The sequence below is a fragment of the Budorcas taxicolor genome, chromosome 11, assembly GCF_023091745.1.
Source record: "Budorcas taxicolor isolate Tak-1 chromosome 11, Takin1.1, whole genome shotgun sequence".
NCBI lineage: Eukaryota > Metazoa > Chordata > Mammalia > Artiodactyla > Bovidae > Budorcas > Budorcas taxicolor.
In genome coordinates this window covers 80,568,762-80,589,254 of record NC_068920.1, presented here as the reverse complement: position 1 = coordinate 80,589,254, position 20,493 = coordinate 80,568,762, and the positions used below count along the sequence as shown (strand labels likewise).

At 46.8% G+C, this 20,493-nt stretch overlaps 1 pseudogene; it reads right to left on the bottom strand.

Moving 5' to 3' along the window:
• The window catches only part of LOC128055673 (tyrosine--tRNA ligase, mitochondrial-like), a 66,765-nt pseudogene that overhangs the window by 21,988 nt on the left and 24,284 nt on the right, over positions 1 to 20,493 (bottom strand).

Genomic DNA, 20,493 nt, shown 5'->3' with positions numbered 1-20,493 from the left:
GTCTCTTCCTACCCAATCCTCCTTTCTTCTCTCTCCCATCACAGGTAGCAGGATCTGCATCGGGATCTGAAGGCTCTTCCCAGCCACTCCTGCTCTTTTTTCCATTACCTTTCAGAAGCATTGAAAGTAAAAAAAGTTAACGTGTTAGTTGCTAAGTCATGTCCAACTCTTTGCGATCCCAATAATTGTCTTCACTTCTAATTCCTTCTTGGTGTCTGCTTCTCGGAGGGCCTGAACAGACATAACCTATAAAGTCATAGAGGAGTGTGGCTCTCCTGGTGGTCCAGTGGTTAAGACGCCACTTTCCAAGGCAGTGGTGGAGGTTCAGTCCTTGGTTGGGGAGCTAAGATCCCACATGTCTCACAGCCAAAAAAACCAAAACATGAAACAAGCAAGATTGTAATAAATTCAATAAAGACTTTAAAAATGGTCCACATTAAAAAAATTGAGAAAAACAAGATTGGTATTCAGAACGTATATGTAAAAACAAGTAAACTACAGATTGATGAGGTAAAAAGAAACAACGCCATAGAAATGTAGGCAAAAGATGAAAACAGGCAATCCATTGAAGAAATCTAAAAAGTCAATACATACATGAATAGATGCCCAACCTCACTACTAGTCAGGAAAATGTAAGTTACAGGAAACCAGTACTATTTAATACTAAGCCTGCCTGGCTCTTCTGTCAATGGGATTTTCCAGGCAAAAATACTGGAGTGGATTGCCATTTCCTTCTCCAGAGGCTCTTCCAGGGATTGAACCTGCCTGTCCAGCTTGGCAGATGGATTCTTTACCACTGAGCCACAGAGGGAACTTTTAATACTTATAAGATTGGTAAAAACCAAAAACATTTGCTGAAGTATTGGGGAAGATGTGGAGCAACAAGAACACGTGTGCTGTTGGTGGGAGGGTAAATTCATGTGACCATTTTGGACACTATAGTAATTACTCATTTAGAAATAATGAGGAAGTGGTTACCCATCTTTAGACTTTCCCACATGTGCATAAGGAGACACACAGAAGAATACTTTGCAGAATTATTTGAAAGAGGAAAACCCCAAAACAACCTAAATGTCCAGCGAAAGAAAAACCGATGGAAACATTGTGAAATGGACATTGTTAAGAAATATCATACAGCCATAAAAATAAATAAACCACAGCAAAAATTTCTGCATGGAATGGAAGTGGCAAACTGACTTTTGGCTGTGAAAAGTCCTGACAACGTACACTTTATTTATTTTAAAAGCTTAAAGAACAGAGAAGGGGGTAGAGAAAAAGGGACTTGTTTATCGTCTAGTCTACAGGAACTAAGTTGGCAAATAATTTGATGTGGTTTATCTTGGCCACACTAACTGCTGAAGGAGACTAATTATGATTTTGTCAATCTTTCATCTATTAAAAGCAGACACAGAAAAGGGTCATTTGTTAGCAATATTTTTTTTCATCAATCCCAGCAGATGTTGAAGTTGCTTGAAGTTGGCAGTAGTCTCTCAAATGTCTGCCTTGAGTGGGCCTGGCATTCAGGAGTACAAAGGGAAGGAAGGGGGGCGGGGCTTTGGCAGGGGGAGCGGGGAGGAGTGGGAGGGCTGGGGAGTTGCCCCTTCCTCCCCCCACCCCCGACCCCGACCCAGGCCCTACTTTCCTCTAGCCCGAGGCTGATAGCCCAGCTGCTGCCTCCGTGTGCTGTCCTGGAATTCTTATTATGTCTCAGGAATCTGGTTCTGGCCTGTGATGAAATTACAGACTGCGGTGTCCAGCCTCACCGATGTGACCTGGGAGGGGAAACCTCTCTTCTGGATGCCTGCTTTGGTAAACCTCCCAGGCCTTTCTGCCAGGGCCTTGTCCCCAGTTGCCTTCCTGATCTGGGACTGACTGACAAGCCCTGGCCTGTTTACTGGCCCTTCCCTTCCCCTAGGAAAGTGTCCCTCCACGGCCTGTGTCCACAATAGCTAGTCAGCACTAAGAAAGCAAAGCAGAGCAGGTTTGAGGCCCAGAGAGTTTCCAATCAAAGGAGTTTTATTTTTAAAAATCCAATTCAGAAAATGTTCTTTGAACCTTATAAGGTACTTGGGGACAACACAAAAGAAGATCCTTTTAAATAAAGGATTTTAAAAATCCTTTTAAAATAAATATTAAAAAATAATTGAATTATGGTTGATTTATAATATGTTAATTTCTACCGAACAGCAAATTGACTCTTTTTTAAATATTCTTTTCTATTATGGTTGATCATCGTTCAGTTCTGTTGTTCAGTCGTGTCTGACACACTGCGACCCCACGGACTGCAGCACGCCAGGCCTCCCTGTCCATCACCATCTCCCAGAGTTCACTCTGTCAGCTCCTTCTCCTGCCCTCAATCTTTCCCAGCATCAGAGTCTTTTCCAGTGAGTCAGTTCTTCGCATCAGGTGGCCAAAGTATTGGAGTTTCAGCTTCAACATCAGTCCTTCCAATGAATATTCAAGACTGATTTCCTTTAGGATGGACTGGTTGGATCTCCTTGCAGTCCAAGGGACTCTCAAGAGTCTTCTCCAACACCACAGCTCAAAAGCATCAATTCTTTGGCACTCAGCTTTCTATATAGTCCCACTCTCACATCCATACTTGACTAATGGAAAAACCATAGCTTTGACTAGACGGACCTTTGCTGGCATAGTAACGTCTCTGCTTTTTAATTTGCTGTCTAGGTTGGTCATAGCTTTTCTTCCAAGAGTAAGTGCCTTTTAATTTCATGGCTGCAGTCACCATCTGCAGTGATTTTGGAATAAAAAAAAAAATAAAGTCTGTCACTGTTTCCACAGTTTCCCCATCTATTTCCCATGAAGTGATGGGACCAGATGCCATGATCTTCGTTTTCTGAATGTTGAGCTTTAAGCCAACTTTTTCACTCTCCTCTTTCACTTTCATCAAGAGGCTTTTTAGTTCTTCTTCACTTTCTGCCATAAGGGTGGTGTCAACTGTATATTTGAGGTTATTGATATTTCTCCTGACAATCTTGATTCCAGCTTGTGCTTCATTCAGCCCAGCATTTCTCTTGATGTACTCTGCATATAAGTTAAGTAAGCAGGGTGACAATATACAGCCTTGACATACTCTTTCCTATTTGGAACCAGTCTGTTGTTCCATGTGCAGTTCTAACTGTTGCTTCCTGACCTGCATACAAATTTCTCAAGAGGCAGGTCAGGTGGTCTGGTATTCTCATCTCTTTCAGAATTTTCCACAGTTTATTGTGTCAAAGGCTTTGGCATAGTCAATAAAGCAGAAATAGATGTTTTTCTGGAACTCTTGCTTTTTTGATGATCCAACAGATGTTGGCAACTTGATCTCTGGTTCCTCTGCCTTTTCTAAATCCAGCTTGAACTTCCAGAAGCTCACAGTTCATGTACTGTTGAAGCCTGGCTTGGAGAATTTTGAGCAATACTTTACTAGCATGTGAGATGAGTGCAATTGTGTGGTAGTTTGAGCATTCTTTGACATTGCCTTTCTTTGGGATTGGAATGAAAACTGATCTTTTCCAGTCCTGTGGCCACTGCTGAGTTTTCCAAATTTGCTGGCATATTGAGTGCAGCACTTTCACAACATCATCTTTTAGGATTTGAAATATTCAACTGGAATTCCATCACCTCCACTAGCCTTGTTCGTAGTGATGCTTCCTAAGGCCCACTTGACTTCACATTCCAGGATGTCTGGCTCTAGATGAGTGGTCATACCATCATGGATATCTGGGTCGTGACGATCTTTTTTGCATAGTTCTTCTGTGTATTCTTGCCACCTCTTCTTAATATCTTGTGCTTCTGTTGAATAGAGCTCCCTGGGCTATATAGTAGGACCTTATTGTTTATCCATTCTATGTGTAATAGTTTGCATCTGCTAGTCCTAGGCTCCCAGTCCGTCCCTCCTCTACTCCTCCTCCCCCTTGGCAACCACAGGTGTGTTCCCTGTGTCTGTGAGTCTTTCTGTTTTGTAGGTAAGTTCATTGTGTCATATTTTAGATTCCACACATAAGTGACGTTGTATGGCACTTTTCTTTCTCCTCCTGACTTCCTTCGCTTAGTATGAAAGTCTCTAGTTCCATCCATGTTGCTGCAAATGGCATTATTTCATTCTTCTTTAATGACGGGGTAAACTTCCGTGGTATGTATGCACCACGTCTTCTTTGTCCGCTTATCTGTCGGTGGACATGTAGGTTGTTTCCGTGTCCTGGCTGTTGTGAGTAGTGCTGCTGTGAACACGCAGGAGTGCATGCATCTTGAATTATAGTTTTGAATTATAGTTTTATCTGCATATTTGACCAGGAGTGGGATTGCTGGATCTTTTGGGAATTCTATTTTTAGTTTTATGAGAAACCTCCATACTTTTTCCCACAGTGGCTGCACCAACATACACGTCACAAGATTCACACCGTGTCCTCACAGCAGGTAAAGCTCAACGGAGACAGGCCTGTGATCAGGCAGTGATAAAAGGATGACATAAGGGTGGCTTGAATAAGAGCAGGGTGCTGGTGCCCACTGGAGCTGGATGAGAGGTGCTGGGGCAGCGGTGCTGGGATAGGAGGACGTGTGTGGGAGGCACAGTCACAGCCCACAGAGGTCCATTTCCTAATCTTCAGAACCTGTGACACCTTATAAGGCAAAAGGGACTTTCCAGGTGTGATTACATGCAGGATTTTGAAATGGGAAGATTATCCTGGATTATCTGGATAGGATCAGGATAATCACAAGAATTCTTGAAAGATGGAAGAAGGCATTTCATCAAAATAAAAAACAGTTGAAGATGCTGTGCTCCTGTCTTTCATGATGGAGGAAGGGGCCAGGAGCCAAGGAATGCAGCTGGAAAATATCAAGGGAATTGATTCCCCCCTAAAACCTCTGGAAGGAACCACAGCCCTGTTGACACGCTGATTTTAGCTCAGTGAGACCCATTTTCCACTTCTCACTGCCAGAACTGCAAGATAATTAATTCATGTTGTTTTAAGGCACTGAGTTTGTAGTGATTTGTTACAGTAGCCATAGGAAGGGCTTTCCAGGTGGCGCTAGTGGTTAAGAACCCGCCTGCCAATGCAGGAGACATAAGAGATGTGGGTTCGCTCCTTGGGTTGGGACGATCCCCTGGAGGAGGGCATAGCAACCCAATCCAGTATTCTTTTGTGGAGAATCCCATGAACAGAGGAGCCTGGTGGGCTACAGTCCAAAGGGTCACAGGGAGTTGGACACGATTGAAGGGACCTGGACGCACAAACACAACCATAGGAAACTAATATAAGATGAATAGGTTCAAGAATGATTTAGTAGGTACTTCCCTAGTGGTCCAGTAGTTTTAAGACTCTGTACTTCTAAGGCTCAGGGCAAGGGTCTGATCTTTGGGTGGGGAACTAAGATCCCACATGCAGGGCCAAAAAAAAAAAAAAAAGATTTAGTAAATAATTTGATTAGAGAGAGGAGGGGAGAGCAAGACCTGCTGGGAATTGCTGGGTGAGGCATTAAGGTGAATTGAAGTCTTGTCCCTTGAGCTAGAGTCCACTGGGGAGGGCTGGAGGGAGGAATCCTGGGATAGTGATGAGATACTCAGTTTGGGACACGTAATGGCGTTAAGTTGGAGTGTACATGAGTGTCAAGGTGAAGATGTCCAGTGAGCAGTTGTCTGCCGGGAGAGAGACTGGCCTGGAGGCAGGGGTTGTCCATGGTGGCCGAAGTCCTGGGCCCCATGAGATAACCCACAGAGAGTGACACTGTGGGGGGAGCTGAGGACCTGATCTTGGAAGGAAAATCTCTTTTTGGTAGAGACACAGAACACACCTCCAGCAAGCTAATTCTTTTTTGTTCTGTAAACATTCTTGTTCTCGTGTCCCCTGTTCTCCCCACCCCCAGGGCTCTTATTAAACCTCCTGTCCATTCAGATGGGCAGATTTCAGTTCTGCACACCTAGATTCTCCCTTTTATCCTGGTTCACGACCTCCCAGATACATAAGGTGTTTAAGACGTCCCTGCACTCCAGCTCCCACGCTTTCTTCTTGCAGAGCGGCCCCGCTCTTCCTACTTGGGGCTATCAGGGTCTGCAGAGTCTGCCTGGCAGCAGCGGGCCTGCCTCCTCTCTCTGGTTGTCCGGCTTGGATTTTGGCCCCGTGAGAAGGAGGCCACGTTCCTAACGCTGCTCCTGGCATTTGAACCTGAGCTTTAATGTGACTGTTTTAGAGTTAGGGCACGTTGCTTTTGTACATACTGTTCTCTCTGCCTGGAACACCCTTCTGGAAAATACCACCACATCTGCCTGACTCAACTTTCAGAACATTTCTGCAGGAGTTTTGTCCAGTGGAGATAGTTTCCTTGTCTTCTCATGTGGACTGTAAATGACTGTTTACTGGCGCATTTTCCTCTTCTTGACCATGAGCTCCTTATGAGCATGGATTCTGGTTTACTTAGTTCAGGTTTCCGAGCACCTAACAGAGCCCAGGGTTCAATAAAAGCTTTTGCTAAACAGAACCGACCCTTCTCGATTGCATCTGTCCGCATCTGACGGCTCAGTGAGCCTGCACGGCTGATAGGCAGCGCACTAATCAGCAACAGGTGAACAGCTGTGCTCAAACCCACATGCTTCCTTATGTAACAGCCTTCCTGGTTAGCTAGCTCCAAGGGTAACACAGAAACCCCTGTGGCCTCCTCTTCTCCTTGTGCCAGGTTGCCAGCATCATACATCTGGCCTCCCTGACAGATACCTGTTTCTGGCCTCACATGTCTTGCTTGACAACGTGAGCCAGGCAGGAAGCAATTACTTCTGTCTTGGAATGTTCTGGCAGGCCCAGAACACACACACACAGAGCCAGATGGAATGTGTGGCAGGGGTAGAGAGGGGAGCTAAAGCGTGAGGGTAGAACCGAGTGTCCAGGGTGATAAAATTCCATTTTCCCTGGGGATTGATTGGCGGGGGAAGGGGAGATCGATGTGGAGAAATGCTAGGATAAATGAACCTGAAAATTGAAAAGGAACCAGGGCAGCCTGTGAGCCGTCTGAACTGCTGCGGCCTGTCTTGGGCTGTCCTCTGAGTTCTGGTTTCCAAAGGGAAGGAAAGAACTGCAGCAGATCTTAAGGACACAACTCGGTTGCCTGGCCAATCCAGACAGCTCAGAGGGAGCCAAATGCAGCCACAGCTCTTTTTTTTTTTTTAATTTGCTGCACTTCCCCAGCCTAAAAAAGAAAGATCCAGGGCATCCAATTACAAAGTTGACCTAGGCACCTCCTCCTCACCCCCTAAGTTAGAATGGCCGACTCAACAATATGCATAATAACGCCAGAAACCTTGAGCTACGTGTCACTGAAAGTTTAAATACAAAAGCCAAACAGATCGATAGGTAGTGAAGAGGTGAACTATCTAAGTCTCTTACAGCTCAGTGGGCCTGCATTCTGCTCAGGAGCAGTTCTCAAAGGAGCTGGTATCAGCATCAACTGAACAGGTTGCTGGCCTTGCCCCTAAAGTTTCTGCTGCTCTCCATCTGGGGTCAGGTCGAGTGTCTGTATTTAAAACAAGTTCCCCCGGGAGATGTTGGTGCTGCTGGTCCAGGGACCCCTGCTTTCAGAACCGCTAGTTTCCTAACAGCTTAAGAAATGGGGTCACAAAGAGTCGGACCGGACTTCACGACTCAGTGAACTGGAGAAACTTGTTTAGAGAGAAATTGAAACAAAAGGACAAAAGCAGTAACTCAGTTTCCTTAGAGAGGTGTGTGTGTATGTTCTTAGAAAAACAAGGGGGAGTAACATTGGCTTTTAAGGTCCGCTCTAGAAGATACTGGGCTTTACTCACAGCTCAGTGGTAAAGAATCGGCCTGCCAATGCAGGAGACGTGGGTTTAATCAGACAAAAAGTACTGGGTAGAAACCTCGAGGCAGTTGCAAATTGAATGTCTTTGGACACTTCTCTCTGCCCCTTGTATGGTAGGTCATGCTCTTCTAGAACTATCCAAGGTCGAGGAGAAATGGCTTTTGTAAAGCAGTACCCTGGAATTCACCACCTTTCCCCCTTTGGGCTCCCGTGGTGTCCCTCCCACACATTGTCGATGTACCCAGCATCCTGGTGCACAACCAAGGGAGGATGAATCTCGGGGGATGGTACATCTAAGACCGCAGGATTGGGAGGTCAGAAGGCTCAGCTTGTGTTGACCAAAACTATTACTGTTATTTCCAAAGCTTTCTGATCTCCGCTCCTCTGCTCACCTAGCCCTGACTTGTGAATCCAGTGTCTTCTAAGTGCACGTGCATGGGCTCAGTGGCTAAGTCGTGTGCAGCTCTCTGCGACCCCATAGACTGTAGCCTGTCAGGTTCCTCTGTCCATGAGATTCTCCAGGAAAGAATACTGGAGTGGATTGCCATTTCCTTCTCCAGGAGATCTTCCTGACCCAGGGATGGAACCCATGTTTCAGTATCTGCTAAAGCTGACCTTAAAAGCCAGTGTTTCTCCTCCTTGTTTTTCCAAGAATTCACACATACTTCTCTGTGGAAACTGAGTTATTGCTTTTGTCCTTCATTTCCTGGATGAATCAAGATAATTTTCTGCTTGGGCTCCATGTCTTCCCTTTGATCATTCTGCCAGATGCTGGAACGGCCTTAGTTCCTTCCAGAGACTTCCTGTGTTGGATTCTGCTGTCTCTTCCCTACCCCAAGATTACAGCATCAGGCTTAGCTCCTCCAGAGAATTCTCGTCCCTCCCCCAGTGAGTGGCCTGACAATGGTCATGGCCTACTTTAGACCACTTTGCAGTATAAGGAAGTCTCTCTCTCTCTCTTTCCCCACTGAGAAGGATCTCTTTCTAAGCAATAACTTCCTTAAATGCAACCCCTCTCTACCCCCACACTTTAGGCCAGATTAGAAATTTGGTGGAGGGAGGAAGGTTAGAGGGGTGGAGATCTTTTGCTAGTGAAATATTCCTCACAGGAAGAATCAGATCCTTGTTTTCATCCCTTCGTACTTAAAAAAATGTGATTTAGTATTTTTTTTTTTAATATTTAGGGTGAGATTTCTTAATTGGTTCTATATTTATGGTCTCCAAAGGTCTTACTTGGACTCTGACCACTACTGCTGAACCAGCAAATCTTGTGACTACAGGCTGTGTTTTAGTGAGAGGAACTTGACACAGTGCTTTGCAGGCTGTTTTAATCTTGTGCTGGGTGTGCTCTCAGTCACTCAGCTATGTCTGACTATTTGTGATCCCATGGACTATAGCCTGCTAGGCTCCTCTGTCCATGCGATTTTCCAGGCAAGGATACTGGAGCATGTTGCCATTTCCTCCTCTAGGGCATCTTCCCAATCTAGGGATCGAACCTGCGCCTCCTGCGCTGGCAGGCAGAATCTTGAGCACTGGGAAGCCCTGTTTCAGTCTTATGCTGGTCAGATATTTGTTGAAGGAGAGAATGAATTATGCTCCTCTGATTCCCTGGGCCTTTGGTTAGTTGTATAGTGGGATTTGTAAAAACAATATCATACCTCACATAGACTTTGCCTCAGAAAATACTGAAATTTAAAAAATGTTTTTTGACATTGGAAAAGGCAAAATCTGCAGAATGTATTTTGACCTCCACAGAGAAAACCTCAGTGCCGATACCCTCTTATTGGTGTAAAGAGAGTGGTCCTCCTTGAAGGAAAATGACGTCCGTCAAAGGTCAGGGCCTATGCCACAGGCTGACAAGGCAGGAGCTCTCCACCCTTCTTTGCTAACCCAGAGCTTTGCGGGGGTTGTGTGTTGATGGAGCTCTAATGCGGCTTACCTCAGATCACACGTGTCAGTTGTTAGGACTCACTCAGGAGGTGACTGTGCAAGCCGGGCCGGCAGAGTTCACAGTTTGGTTCAGGTCTGATTCAAGGACAAAGGTCTTCATGCCACCTGAGCAAATACCAAGAACTGGTCACTGCTGTGGTACCATTCGCAGCTTGCATCTGGGGGTTAGGAAATCCAGACTCGGGGCCAGAGATGTCATTCTGGCTGCATAAGAAGGCAGGCACTGATCACTACATTGTATACCTGTAACTTACATAATATGGTACCTGAACCAGATTTTAATAAAAAGAAATTAAAGAGAAGGAGGTCACTGACAGACGCTGCAGCCAGTGTGGCAATCCAGCTGGCGACCGAGACACTCACAAGAGACACGGTGCAGAGGGCCTCCCCTTGCCTGTCCTTCAGCTCCAGAGGAGACCCTTCTTGGGGTCACCGAGCAGTTTTGCTGCAGGAACAGAGTGGTGCGTGGTGGAGACTCCCACCCTGGGCCACGCAGAGCGCTCAGCCTGGGCCAGGCCCCCAGGCTTTGAGGCTCCTTTGTTCTCGCCACAGGCTTGGCAACGGCAGAGCAAACAGCAGAGCGGGGTGCCCACCCTTCCTGCTTCCCGCCCACCCAGGGGGCCAAGGACCGCTGCTCCTAGTAAAGGGCTTGGCAGAGAGGAACAGGCTGCATTCTGGAAATTCAAGTCCTTTTAAAAGGTCCACCTCATTTCAAACTCAAGGTGGGGGATTTCTGTGTCCCCAACCAGGAATACGAAGGCCCAGGGAAAGGTTGGGCAATCCTTTTTTTTTTTTAGTTAAAAGTGGACCAACTTTATTTATTTTATTTATTTTTTAATTGAAACATAATTGCTCTACAGAATTTTGTTGGTTTCTGCCAAATATCAACATGAATCAGCCGTTATGTCCCCTCCTTCTTGAACTGGGCAGTCCTTTTCTTTAAAGGTGTTTAAGGCAAAAACAGTTCTCTGCACTTTTCCCAGGAAGTCACTCCTCAGCCCTGGACTTGTCTTTTGCCCCGACTTGGTGGTACATGTTCATGCTCCCCCTGCCCCCACACTCAGGGCACACCCCGGAAGTCTCGGGGGAAGGGGTTCCTCTGAGACGCCACTAATAAACCACCCAGATGATTGTGCCGCTGGCCGGTACGATGGTCTTTCTCTGCTGGGGGGAGACTGAGGCTCTCAGGTGGGAGGCGGCTGCTGAGGCCCCACAGCGCAGGTGCAGCAGAATGGGGGCCCGGCCCGCCTCTGTGGGAGGAGGATCCGCCCAGTCAGGGCTTCATTCCCAAGCGCACAGGAAGGCTGTGGAGCCTACACAATGTGCTTCTGGCCAGAGGAACGTGTTCCTCTTAATATAATGAACATGTATTGAGCGTTCACTCTGTGGTAAGCTCTGTTCTAAGCCCTTGACATGCATCAGTTTCATTATCAACTCTCTGAAGCAGAGGCTATTATTATCACTCCCTTGTACAGATGAGAAAACTGAGGCACAGGGAGGCTAAAGTCATTTGTTTGAGGTCACCTGTGCAGGAAGTGCCAGAGCCCTGATCTGACCCCAATCAAATCTGACTCCAGAGCCGGTGCTCTTAATGTCCACATCCTGCTGTGTCACGCCCTTCGCTGTTTGGGCATGAAGACAACTATTGATCTTACACATTGTTTATGCCTAAGAAGGGTCATATACATGATCACGTTTGATTTCTTTCTGCAATAGCCCTAAGGAGGTGAGTGGATTGAATGATATTGTCCCCATTAGATGCTGAGGAGACAACACAGAGGTCAAGCACATTTGGCAACATCACCTTGCTAGTTAATAGTAAACTACGCAGGGCTCCTGATTAAAAAAAAGAAAAAGAAAAAGTATTTGGTAGCGCTGGGTTTAGTTGTAGCTCTTGGGCTCTTTGCTCTTCCTTTCGACATGTGAGATGTTTTTAGTTGCAGCATGTAGGATCTAGTTCCCTGACGAGGGATCAAACCCAGGCCCCCTGCACTGGGAGTGTTGAGTCTTAGCTACCAGACCACCAGAGGAGTCCCCAGGGCTCCTGACTAAAGGAATATTTGGTCTGGTTGACCCACAAGGAATTAATCCACATGTTGGATTAGGAGCAGATCCTGCCCTACATGGGACTCAAGGTGTTGGGTGATTTGTGACCCAGGCCTTACCTATCATGACCCACTTACTGAATAGAATAGATTCGTTGCTCAAGGTGCTTAGGGTTGCAAGGACAAGACAAGGAGGCCTGGCTGTCCTCAGGTGATGGGTGTTGGTGGCCACGCCACAGGAGGAAGAGCCCCGGAAGGTGTCTCAACAGTGGCACAGCTGTGCCTTGTCCGAGTGCTGCCAGCGCTGTCTGTGGGGGTGCCTTGGAGGAGCGGACAGTGTCCAGTCCTTGTCTAGAGCTCCCTGTCTCCTGTGGTCACTCTGACATGCTCTCCGAGACCCTGGTGTTCATCCCCTGACACAGGAGCACCTAAGGATCTGGCCCCCATCAGTAAGGAGGGCCCCTTTGGGACAGACAGCCTCCCTGGTGGCAGCCTCACTTGGCCCAGTGTGTGAATTGCTTCTGTTCTGGGCATCTTCTCTCTTTCAGCTGGCCCTGGGCAGGACATTACCCAAGTAACTTCTCCAAAAGAGCCTCCTGGATGCCTTTTCTCAGAGCAGGGCTAAGGGCTCGCCAGGCAGTAACCATTGGTGACCCTCTAAACATGAGGGTAGAGCTAGAAGAGCCCTTAGAAACTGCCTTTCTATTGAAAGCCCAGTTGAGTGAGTCGAGACATTTGCTCAGGACCACTGGGAGGGTTTGCAGCAGAGCTGGAAGCAGAGCTGGGCTCCTGACTCCAGGTTCGGCACTCCTCCTGCTTCCCCCCAGGAGAGACCGGGGAGGAGGCTTCCATTGGCTTTGCCTGATGCTTGCTAATGGCTGCTCAACAGTTAAAAAGAAGAGTAAGACTGTCTTTGTACTAACATTTCCATATCTGCTCTTCCCCTGCAAGTCCCTGCTGTCTGATTAAAAAAAATTTTACCTATTTATTTTTTAAAAAGATGTTTGTTTGTTTGTTTGTTTTTGGCTGTGCTGGGTCTCTGTTGCAGTGCCCGGGCTTCTCATTGTGACGGCTTCTCTAGCTGCAGAACATAGGCTCTCGGGTGCGCAGGCTTCAGTAGCTGTAGCTCCAGGGCTCCTGAGCACAAGCTCAGTTGTTTCGGCACTCGGGTTTAGTTGCCCCTCGGCATGTAAGATCTTCCTGGACCAGGGATCGAACCTATGTCTCCTGCTTTGGCAGGCAGATTCTTAATCAAACCATGGAAGTCCCCTGCTGTCTGATTGGATGGAGACTTGGTATAGAATGGGTGAGAAGGCATGAGGAAACCCCACACGATGGAGCCAGGAATCTGTCTGCAGGAGGGAGAGATGTGGGAAGGATCAAGCAGGTGGGCAGGTATCAGATGCCTCGTCTCCTCGGGCCAGCGGCACTGCTACCCAATGCTGCCCAGGCTTCTGGCACCGTCGGCCGCCCACCCCCCTGCTCTCTCTCCCCACACCCCCGGGGATGATGCAGCCAGAGGCCACAGGAGAACCTGTCAGGCATGGAACACCAAGTAAACAGCCCCGAGGAATTTCTCTTACTTGAATTTCAGCTCATTTACTTGGGAGCATCTGTCCTCCCCTCTGGTTGGGGGAAGGGAGAGGAGGGTGGGAAGGCTAGGTTTACAGTGTCCTTCTGCCCAGAGGAGGCTACTGGTCCAGAGGGCAATGGTTCCTAACACTTCCCATTGTATTTGCTGGAGGCATGGAAAGGGCCCCCTGCCCCCAGGCGCTCGACTTCTGCTTTTCAAAATTATAGTTGATATAAGATATTATATTGTAACAATAATATGTATACAATACTATAATATATTACAGTAATATTTACACAATATTACTTTCAGACATATAGCATATAGATTCAGTATTTTTGACAGATTATACTCCCTGGTAACTCAGCTGGTAAAGAATCCGCCTGCAATGCAGGAGACCCTGGTTTGATCCCTGGGTCAGGAAAATTCCCTGGAGAAGGGATAGGCTACCCACTCCAATATTCTTGGGCTTCCCTGGTGGCTCAAACAGTAAAGAATCCATCTGCAATGCGAGAGACACGGGTTCAATCCTGGATTGGGAAGATTCCCTGGAGAAGGGAGTGGCTACCCACTCCAGTATTCTGTCCTGGAGAATTCCGTGGACAGAGGAGCCTGGCAGGCTACAGTCCATGGGGTCACAAAGAGTCAGACACAACTGAGAAACTTTCACACACACACACACAACAACATACTCCATTATAGGTTATTAAAAGATAATGGCATATGGCTCAGGAAACTCAAACAGGGGCTCTGTATCAACCTAGAGGGGTGGGATGGGGAGGGAGATGGGAGGGAGATTCAAAAGGGGAGGGGATAAATGTATACCTATGGCTGATTCATGTTGAGGTTTGACAGAAAACAACAAAATTCTGTAAAGCAATTGTCCTTCAATAAAAAATAGATAAAGAAAAGATAATGGCTATGATTCCCCGTGCTATGCAGCATATCTTTGTTGCTTATCTGTCTTATGCACAGTAGTCTGTATCTGTTAACCCCATACCCCAGAGTTGTCCCTCTCCCCTTCCCTCTTCCCTTTGGGAGCCACAAATTTGTTTTTTTATCTGTGAGTCTGTTTCTGTTGTGCATATACATCCATTTGTATACTTCTTAGATTTGTCTTTGTCTGACATTTCATTAAGCATAGTATTCTCTAGGTCCATCCATATTGCTGCAAATGGCTGAATTCTATTCATCTCATGGTTGAGTCCTTGATTTATAGATTAAGAAGCTGTGGATTTACATGCTGCCTCTTCTCCGTTCATTCATATACTGAAGGGCTCGTGGATGGCTTCCACGTCTTGGCTGTTGTAAATATTGCCGCTGTAAACATTGGGCTACATGTATCTTTTCAAATTAGTATTTTTGGTTTTCCTGGACATATACCCAGGAGTGGAATTGCTGGGTCATATAGTAGTTCTGTTTTTACCTTTTTGAGGAACCTCCATACTGTTCCCCAGAGTGGCTGCTCTAGTTTACATTCCCACCAACAGTGCATGAGAGTTTCCTTTTCTCCACATCCTCGTCAGCAGTTTTCATTTGTGGACTTTTGATGCTAGTGTTGCAGTGAGAAGGAAAAAAGAGGAATGAGTTTTTCTCTTTCCCTTTCCTGAGAACAAAGATGATAAAGAGAACAGTGAGCAGGCCTGCACATTCCCAGTGTTTGTACTTTAACCACTCCTAACTCAGTATATCTGTAACTAACTTTGCTTTTCTGCTCCCTAACTCTGCAGGAGCTACAATTCACAGTTTTCCTTTGACTCTATGCTAAGTACATCCTGTATCTGGTGTTTACCCTTACAACACCCTTCCCCTTGTAGTTCCATTTCAGAAAGAGGGTGAGAGCCACCAAACTGCCAGGTTCAATTACTGGGTTACTGACTGCAGTTTCTGACTGTCTTTGAAACAACACAAGAGGAAGAAATCAGGATCTTATCACCTTTGTTCCTCATCACCAACTCCTGACTTCGAGCCCTTGCCTTATGTAAGCCCCAGACTCCTCATAGTGTCGGGGTACAGTTCTTGAGGCATGAGCCTACTGTGTTCCCCTTTCTGCATCTGAGTATAAAACCCACCTTTCTATTTCCTCCAGACTCTGTCTCCGTATTTTTTATTTGGCTTTGGTGGGCAGAGAAAGCCAAGATTTTGGTCAGCAACAGTAGCCATGCTGTTGGATGGCATCACGGACTCAATGGACATCATGAGTATGAGCAAACTCTGGGAGATGGTGAAGGGCAGGGAGGCCTGGTGTGTTGCAATCCATGGGGTTGCAAAGAGTTGGGCACGATTTAACAACTGAACAACAACATTCTGAACTTCTGACTGCTTTGAACAGTCGATTCTGTTTCAGGTGAAGATCCTGTTGCTAAAATATTTTGAGACGCACTAATCTAGTGAGAAGATGTAGGAAGGGAGAGAGGACGATTTTAGGCAAATACCTGCCATTGGCTTTGAAGTGACCTTCATCAAGGCTGCTCATCCCTTGGTCAGACCTTGGTCGTTTTTCCACTTGGAAGAAGTCTCACCTGGGCTGTGTCCTCTCTTCCCTCATGAGCACGGGGTCAAGGTCACGGTCTGGGCAGGCTATCTTTCTTGAAACCTTTCTCAGCCTTCCATCTGTGCTCTCAGGCCAGCCCCAAGGCTCCCCAACCCACCTGCCATCCCATCCCTAAAGTCTTTCTTCAGTTCAGTTCAATTGCTAAGTCATGTCCAACTCTTTGCAGCCCCTTGGACTGTGCATCACCAACTCCCAGAGATTGCTCAAACTCATGTCCATCAAGTCAGGGATGCCATCCAACCATCTCATTCTCTGTCGTCCCCTTCTCCTCCTGCCTTCAATATTTCCCAGCATCAGGGTCTTTTCCAAGGAGTCAGTTCTTCACATCAGGTGGTCGAAGTATTGGAGTTTCAGCTTCAACATCAATCCTTCCAATGAATATTCAGCATTGATTTCCTTTAGGATGGACTGGTTGGATCTCCTTGCAGTCCAAGGGACTCTCAAGAGTCTTCTCCAACACCACAGTTCAAAAGCATCAGCTTTCCTTATAGTCCAACTCTCACATCCATACATGCCTACTGGGAAAACCATAGGTTTGACTAGATGGACCTTTGTTGACAAAGTAATGTCTCTGCTTTTAATAAGCTGTCTAGGTTTGTCATAGCTTTTCTTCCAAGGAGCAAGCATCTTTTAATTTCATGACTGTGGTTACCATCTGCAGTGATTTTGGAGCCCCCCCCCCCCCCCAAAATAAAGTCTCTCACTGTTTCCATTGTATCCCCATGTATTTGCCATGAAGTGATGGGACTGGATGGTGTGATCAAAGTCTTTCTTAGTTGGGATCAGAAGTGTGACACTAACCGAAAAGGTTTTTTTGTTTAAAAAGAAAGACTCAAGGTCAAGGTGTTATTATGACATAAATTGACAGGGAAGAGGAAAGACGGGAGGGGATGGCAGAGAGGGCAGGAAGGGAGGGGGAGGAGCGATCTGGAGCCTGTAAACACTCCCAGGGCTACTTTTAGCAATTAGCATGTACTGTCTAGTCACACAAGCTTCATAGACTCAGTAGAAAGGGATGCAGAGAGGGTGCGGCAGCCCCTGCTGGTGCTGGTTAGGTAAAATACACTAATTAGAATGGGGTGGAAAGCCAGAAAACACATAATTACTCATCTGATTCCAAATGAGGCTCTTTGAACCAATGGGAAGCTTGCTGTGGTAACACACCCTGTTGGAAAGGTCAAAATCAGCAAATGGAAGCTTCAGGCAGATCAGGAGTGTACTCTTACATTCAACCCAAGACTGACTGGTCTCCAGAAAAAGGATTGGCACCTTTGCTGACTGTCGAATTCCCAAATGCAAGCTTGCTCTCCAAATTCCATGACAAGCTCGATAACTCCACCTCCCCTGAGGGCCTCCTTGCTGTTCCGTGCAGTTATCTATTAAAGGAAAGATGACTTTTTGAAACAACATTCCTTGTGTGGTAGGTGTTCAGGTTGGGGGAACTTAAGTTATTTGGGGAGTCATGACAATGAGGAAGAAGATAAAGATAAAATAGGGGGGGAAAAAGCACACCGAGATTATAAACAGATCAGAAAATCTGGATTTTTAGAAAATGGTTTTTGAAGAATATGTATTCTCCCCAGCGTAGAGGATATGGAAGAAAAAAAACAGGCCTAACCTTTCCATTAAGATTCTTAGGAACAGATGGGTTTCATCCCCAGGGGACGATAGCATAGTAATTCAACTCCCTTGTTCCCACAACTAAAACTAAGGATGATTAGAGAATGGAATCTTAGCTCTCTGTCATCTCAGACAGCCAAGCCTTGTCGCCGGACTTGGGAATTCAGCAAGCAAACACACATTTATAAAGGCAAAATGTTGGCCCTTTGTAAATATTTTGACTGTCATCCACCCATTATTAAGGCAGTAAGGTTGAGGACCACAGGGTTGAGGACACCCGTGGAGTCCTTTGGCCTACTGCTGTCTGGGTGGGTCAGAGTACATGCCTGAAACGACTCCAGAATCATCTGCCCTCTCTCAGACCATCTGTCCACAGGTCCCTGTATCTTCAGCAGCTGGTGGCCAATTGCACGTCCTCCAGAATTTCTCAGGCTGGATCTCCAGATGCCTTCCACACTGTTTGGAATGTCATCCTCATCTCACAGCTTGTTCTCTGCATCCAGGGATCTCTCCCGTGCCCTTGACTGCATCCATGTCATGCGTTCACGTTGCCAGAGCGCTGAGAAGAGAGTCAGCCGTGGACAGGTGATGCTGTCACTTCAGCAGTTTCTCAGATGTGGCAAAATTATTCCAGCAACAGCAGAACCCAAAGAATGCCTCCTTTATGGGGGCTGGTCAGGGGAACACGTGAATCCTTAGAGGCAGGGCTCAAAGATTCCTGCAGGGTCAAGGCCGATACTGTGGTCACGGGGCAGGAAAAGACTGTGCCTAGGCCTGAGCCTTTGGCTCAGACAGTAAAGAATCCGCCTGCAATGTGAGAGACCTGGGTTCGATCCCTGGGTTGGGAAGATCCCCTGGAGGAGGGCCTGTCACCCACTCCAGTGTTCTTGCCTGGAGAATCTGCATGGACAGAGGAACCTGGTGGGCTACAGTCCATAGGGTCTCAAAGAGTTGGATATGACTGAGCAACTAAGCACAACATAACAACAGGCCTGGGAGGAGGAAAAGTGGGGGATACAGGTAAATCCTGAAATGCCTTGGACTGGGCCAGAGAAAGACAGATTAAACAGCAGCTTGTGATGTTGTGTGTGTGCGTGTGTGCATCTTTATCTTTTTAACCGGAGGATAACAGCTTTACCATGTTGTGTTAGTCTCTGCTGTGAGTCAGATATATATATGCATGTAGCCCCTCCCTCTTGAGCCTCCGTCCCACCTCCCATCTCACCCCTCTAGGTCATCACAGAGAACAGAGCTGAGCTGCCTGTGCTAGGCAGTAGCGTCCCCCTAGCTATCTGTGTGCGTGCATCTTTAAGTTACTTTTGGGATTCCCCAAATACTAAATTCTCTGAGACTTTGAAAGGATAGCAAGTGTAGGGTCTAAGTTGCTCTGGTTCTGTTTCCCTTCAACTAGAGTTGTACAATTTGTGATAGTCTTTGGCCCCTGTAAGTTGGCTACCAGATGGTGCAGAATCCATAAGAGGTAAAGACATATTTATTGAACTCTTCCAGAATCCCACAGAGGGATCTACACACATATGCATGCAAACACGCATGCGTGCACACATACTCACGCACAGCAGGACTTCATTATTATCTGTGTTGAGCTGATGTTTCTGCTCTCCTAGGAAAAGGAAGCAGGGAAGTTGTTAATGGTGTTTGTATTTACCTGAGTTGGTATAGGGCTTTCTCTCTCTCTTTTTTTTTTTTCAGGGTTTGCCTCTGGCGCTGGAAAGTGGACAATCAACTTGAAAGAGAAAACCAAATTACCCTGCCATCTAGAAATCTCAGGAGATAGGCCACACAAAGTGAACTTGGTTTATTGTTATCTTCAAGGCCTCCTGTTGGCTCCAGTCATCCTGAAGATCTCAGGGGAGCAGATTCTCCCTCCCATAGAGGTGCTTAAATTATGGGTGGGCTGGCCCCATGGGCTGCTCCAGGAGAGAATGAAGTCCTCACACAGCCACTGAGGACCACAGGTTGGATAACAAGGATGCTCCTGAGATACAGTATCATAGACAAGACCTGGTTTAGAATCTGGGCTCCACCATCTACCAGCTGTATGATCTTGCCCATGTGCTCTGAGTTCTGGGCTTCAGTTTCCTCGTGTGATGCAATGATCAGAATTGTTTAAAGTGACATTCCGGGAATGGAATTGTCTAAAGTGGGTGCTTACTCTGGGTTGCAGGGACACTGAGCCATCTGGGACTGGATGGGCTTTCCTGCCTTCTCCCTTGGGAGCTGCTGCATCTCAGGTCTCTAGTGTCCACATTGGTGTCTCATATCCTAAGATCTGGGCAGTTGGCACTTTCAGACAACTCCTGTAAACAGCAGGCAAATACAGACTGCCTGGCACCGCTGTCGAGTTTGTCCTGGCACTTGGACTGTGTGAAGAAGGAGTGACGTTTGGGGTAGGAGCCTCCATTGCCACACAGACCCGCTCTGTGGGCCCCGAAGCTTCCTGGCCCCTGCGTGTCTCTCTGTGGGAGGACAGAAGGATCCAGGGGACCTTAGCTTCCACTTATTTTGTCAATCCTTGCTTGATTTGCTTGCCTTCCCCCCATATAGCATATTGCTTAGTCCATGCCTGTAATGTTGTGGAATTTGTCTTGGATACTAGCAAGAGGATCCCCTCTTACATGCCACTTTGTTTGCAGAGATAGGGTTAATGACATTTTGCTTTAAGAGACGGGGGGTAAAAATTCACTTGAAAAGCCAGGCCCAGCGGCAAATAGCCTGAGTAAAGACATGAAGCGGTGCCTAGGGTTGGCCTGCACAGGAAATGATAAATGCAGTGTGGCTTTAGTGTGGAATGCTTGGTGGGGTGGGGATAAGACAAGAGAGATGAAGCTCCAGAGGGATATGGGGCTAAGGAAATGTTTCTTTTCCTTGAGAGGAATTGAATTGTATTCAATTCAATTGAGGAAGGAGTTGAAGGAGAGGAA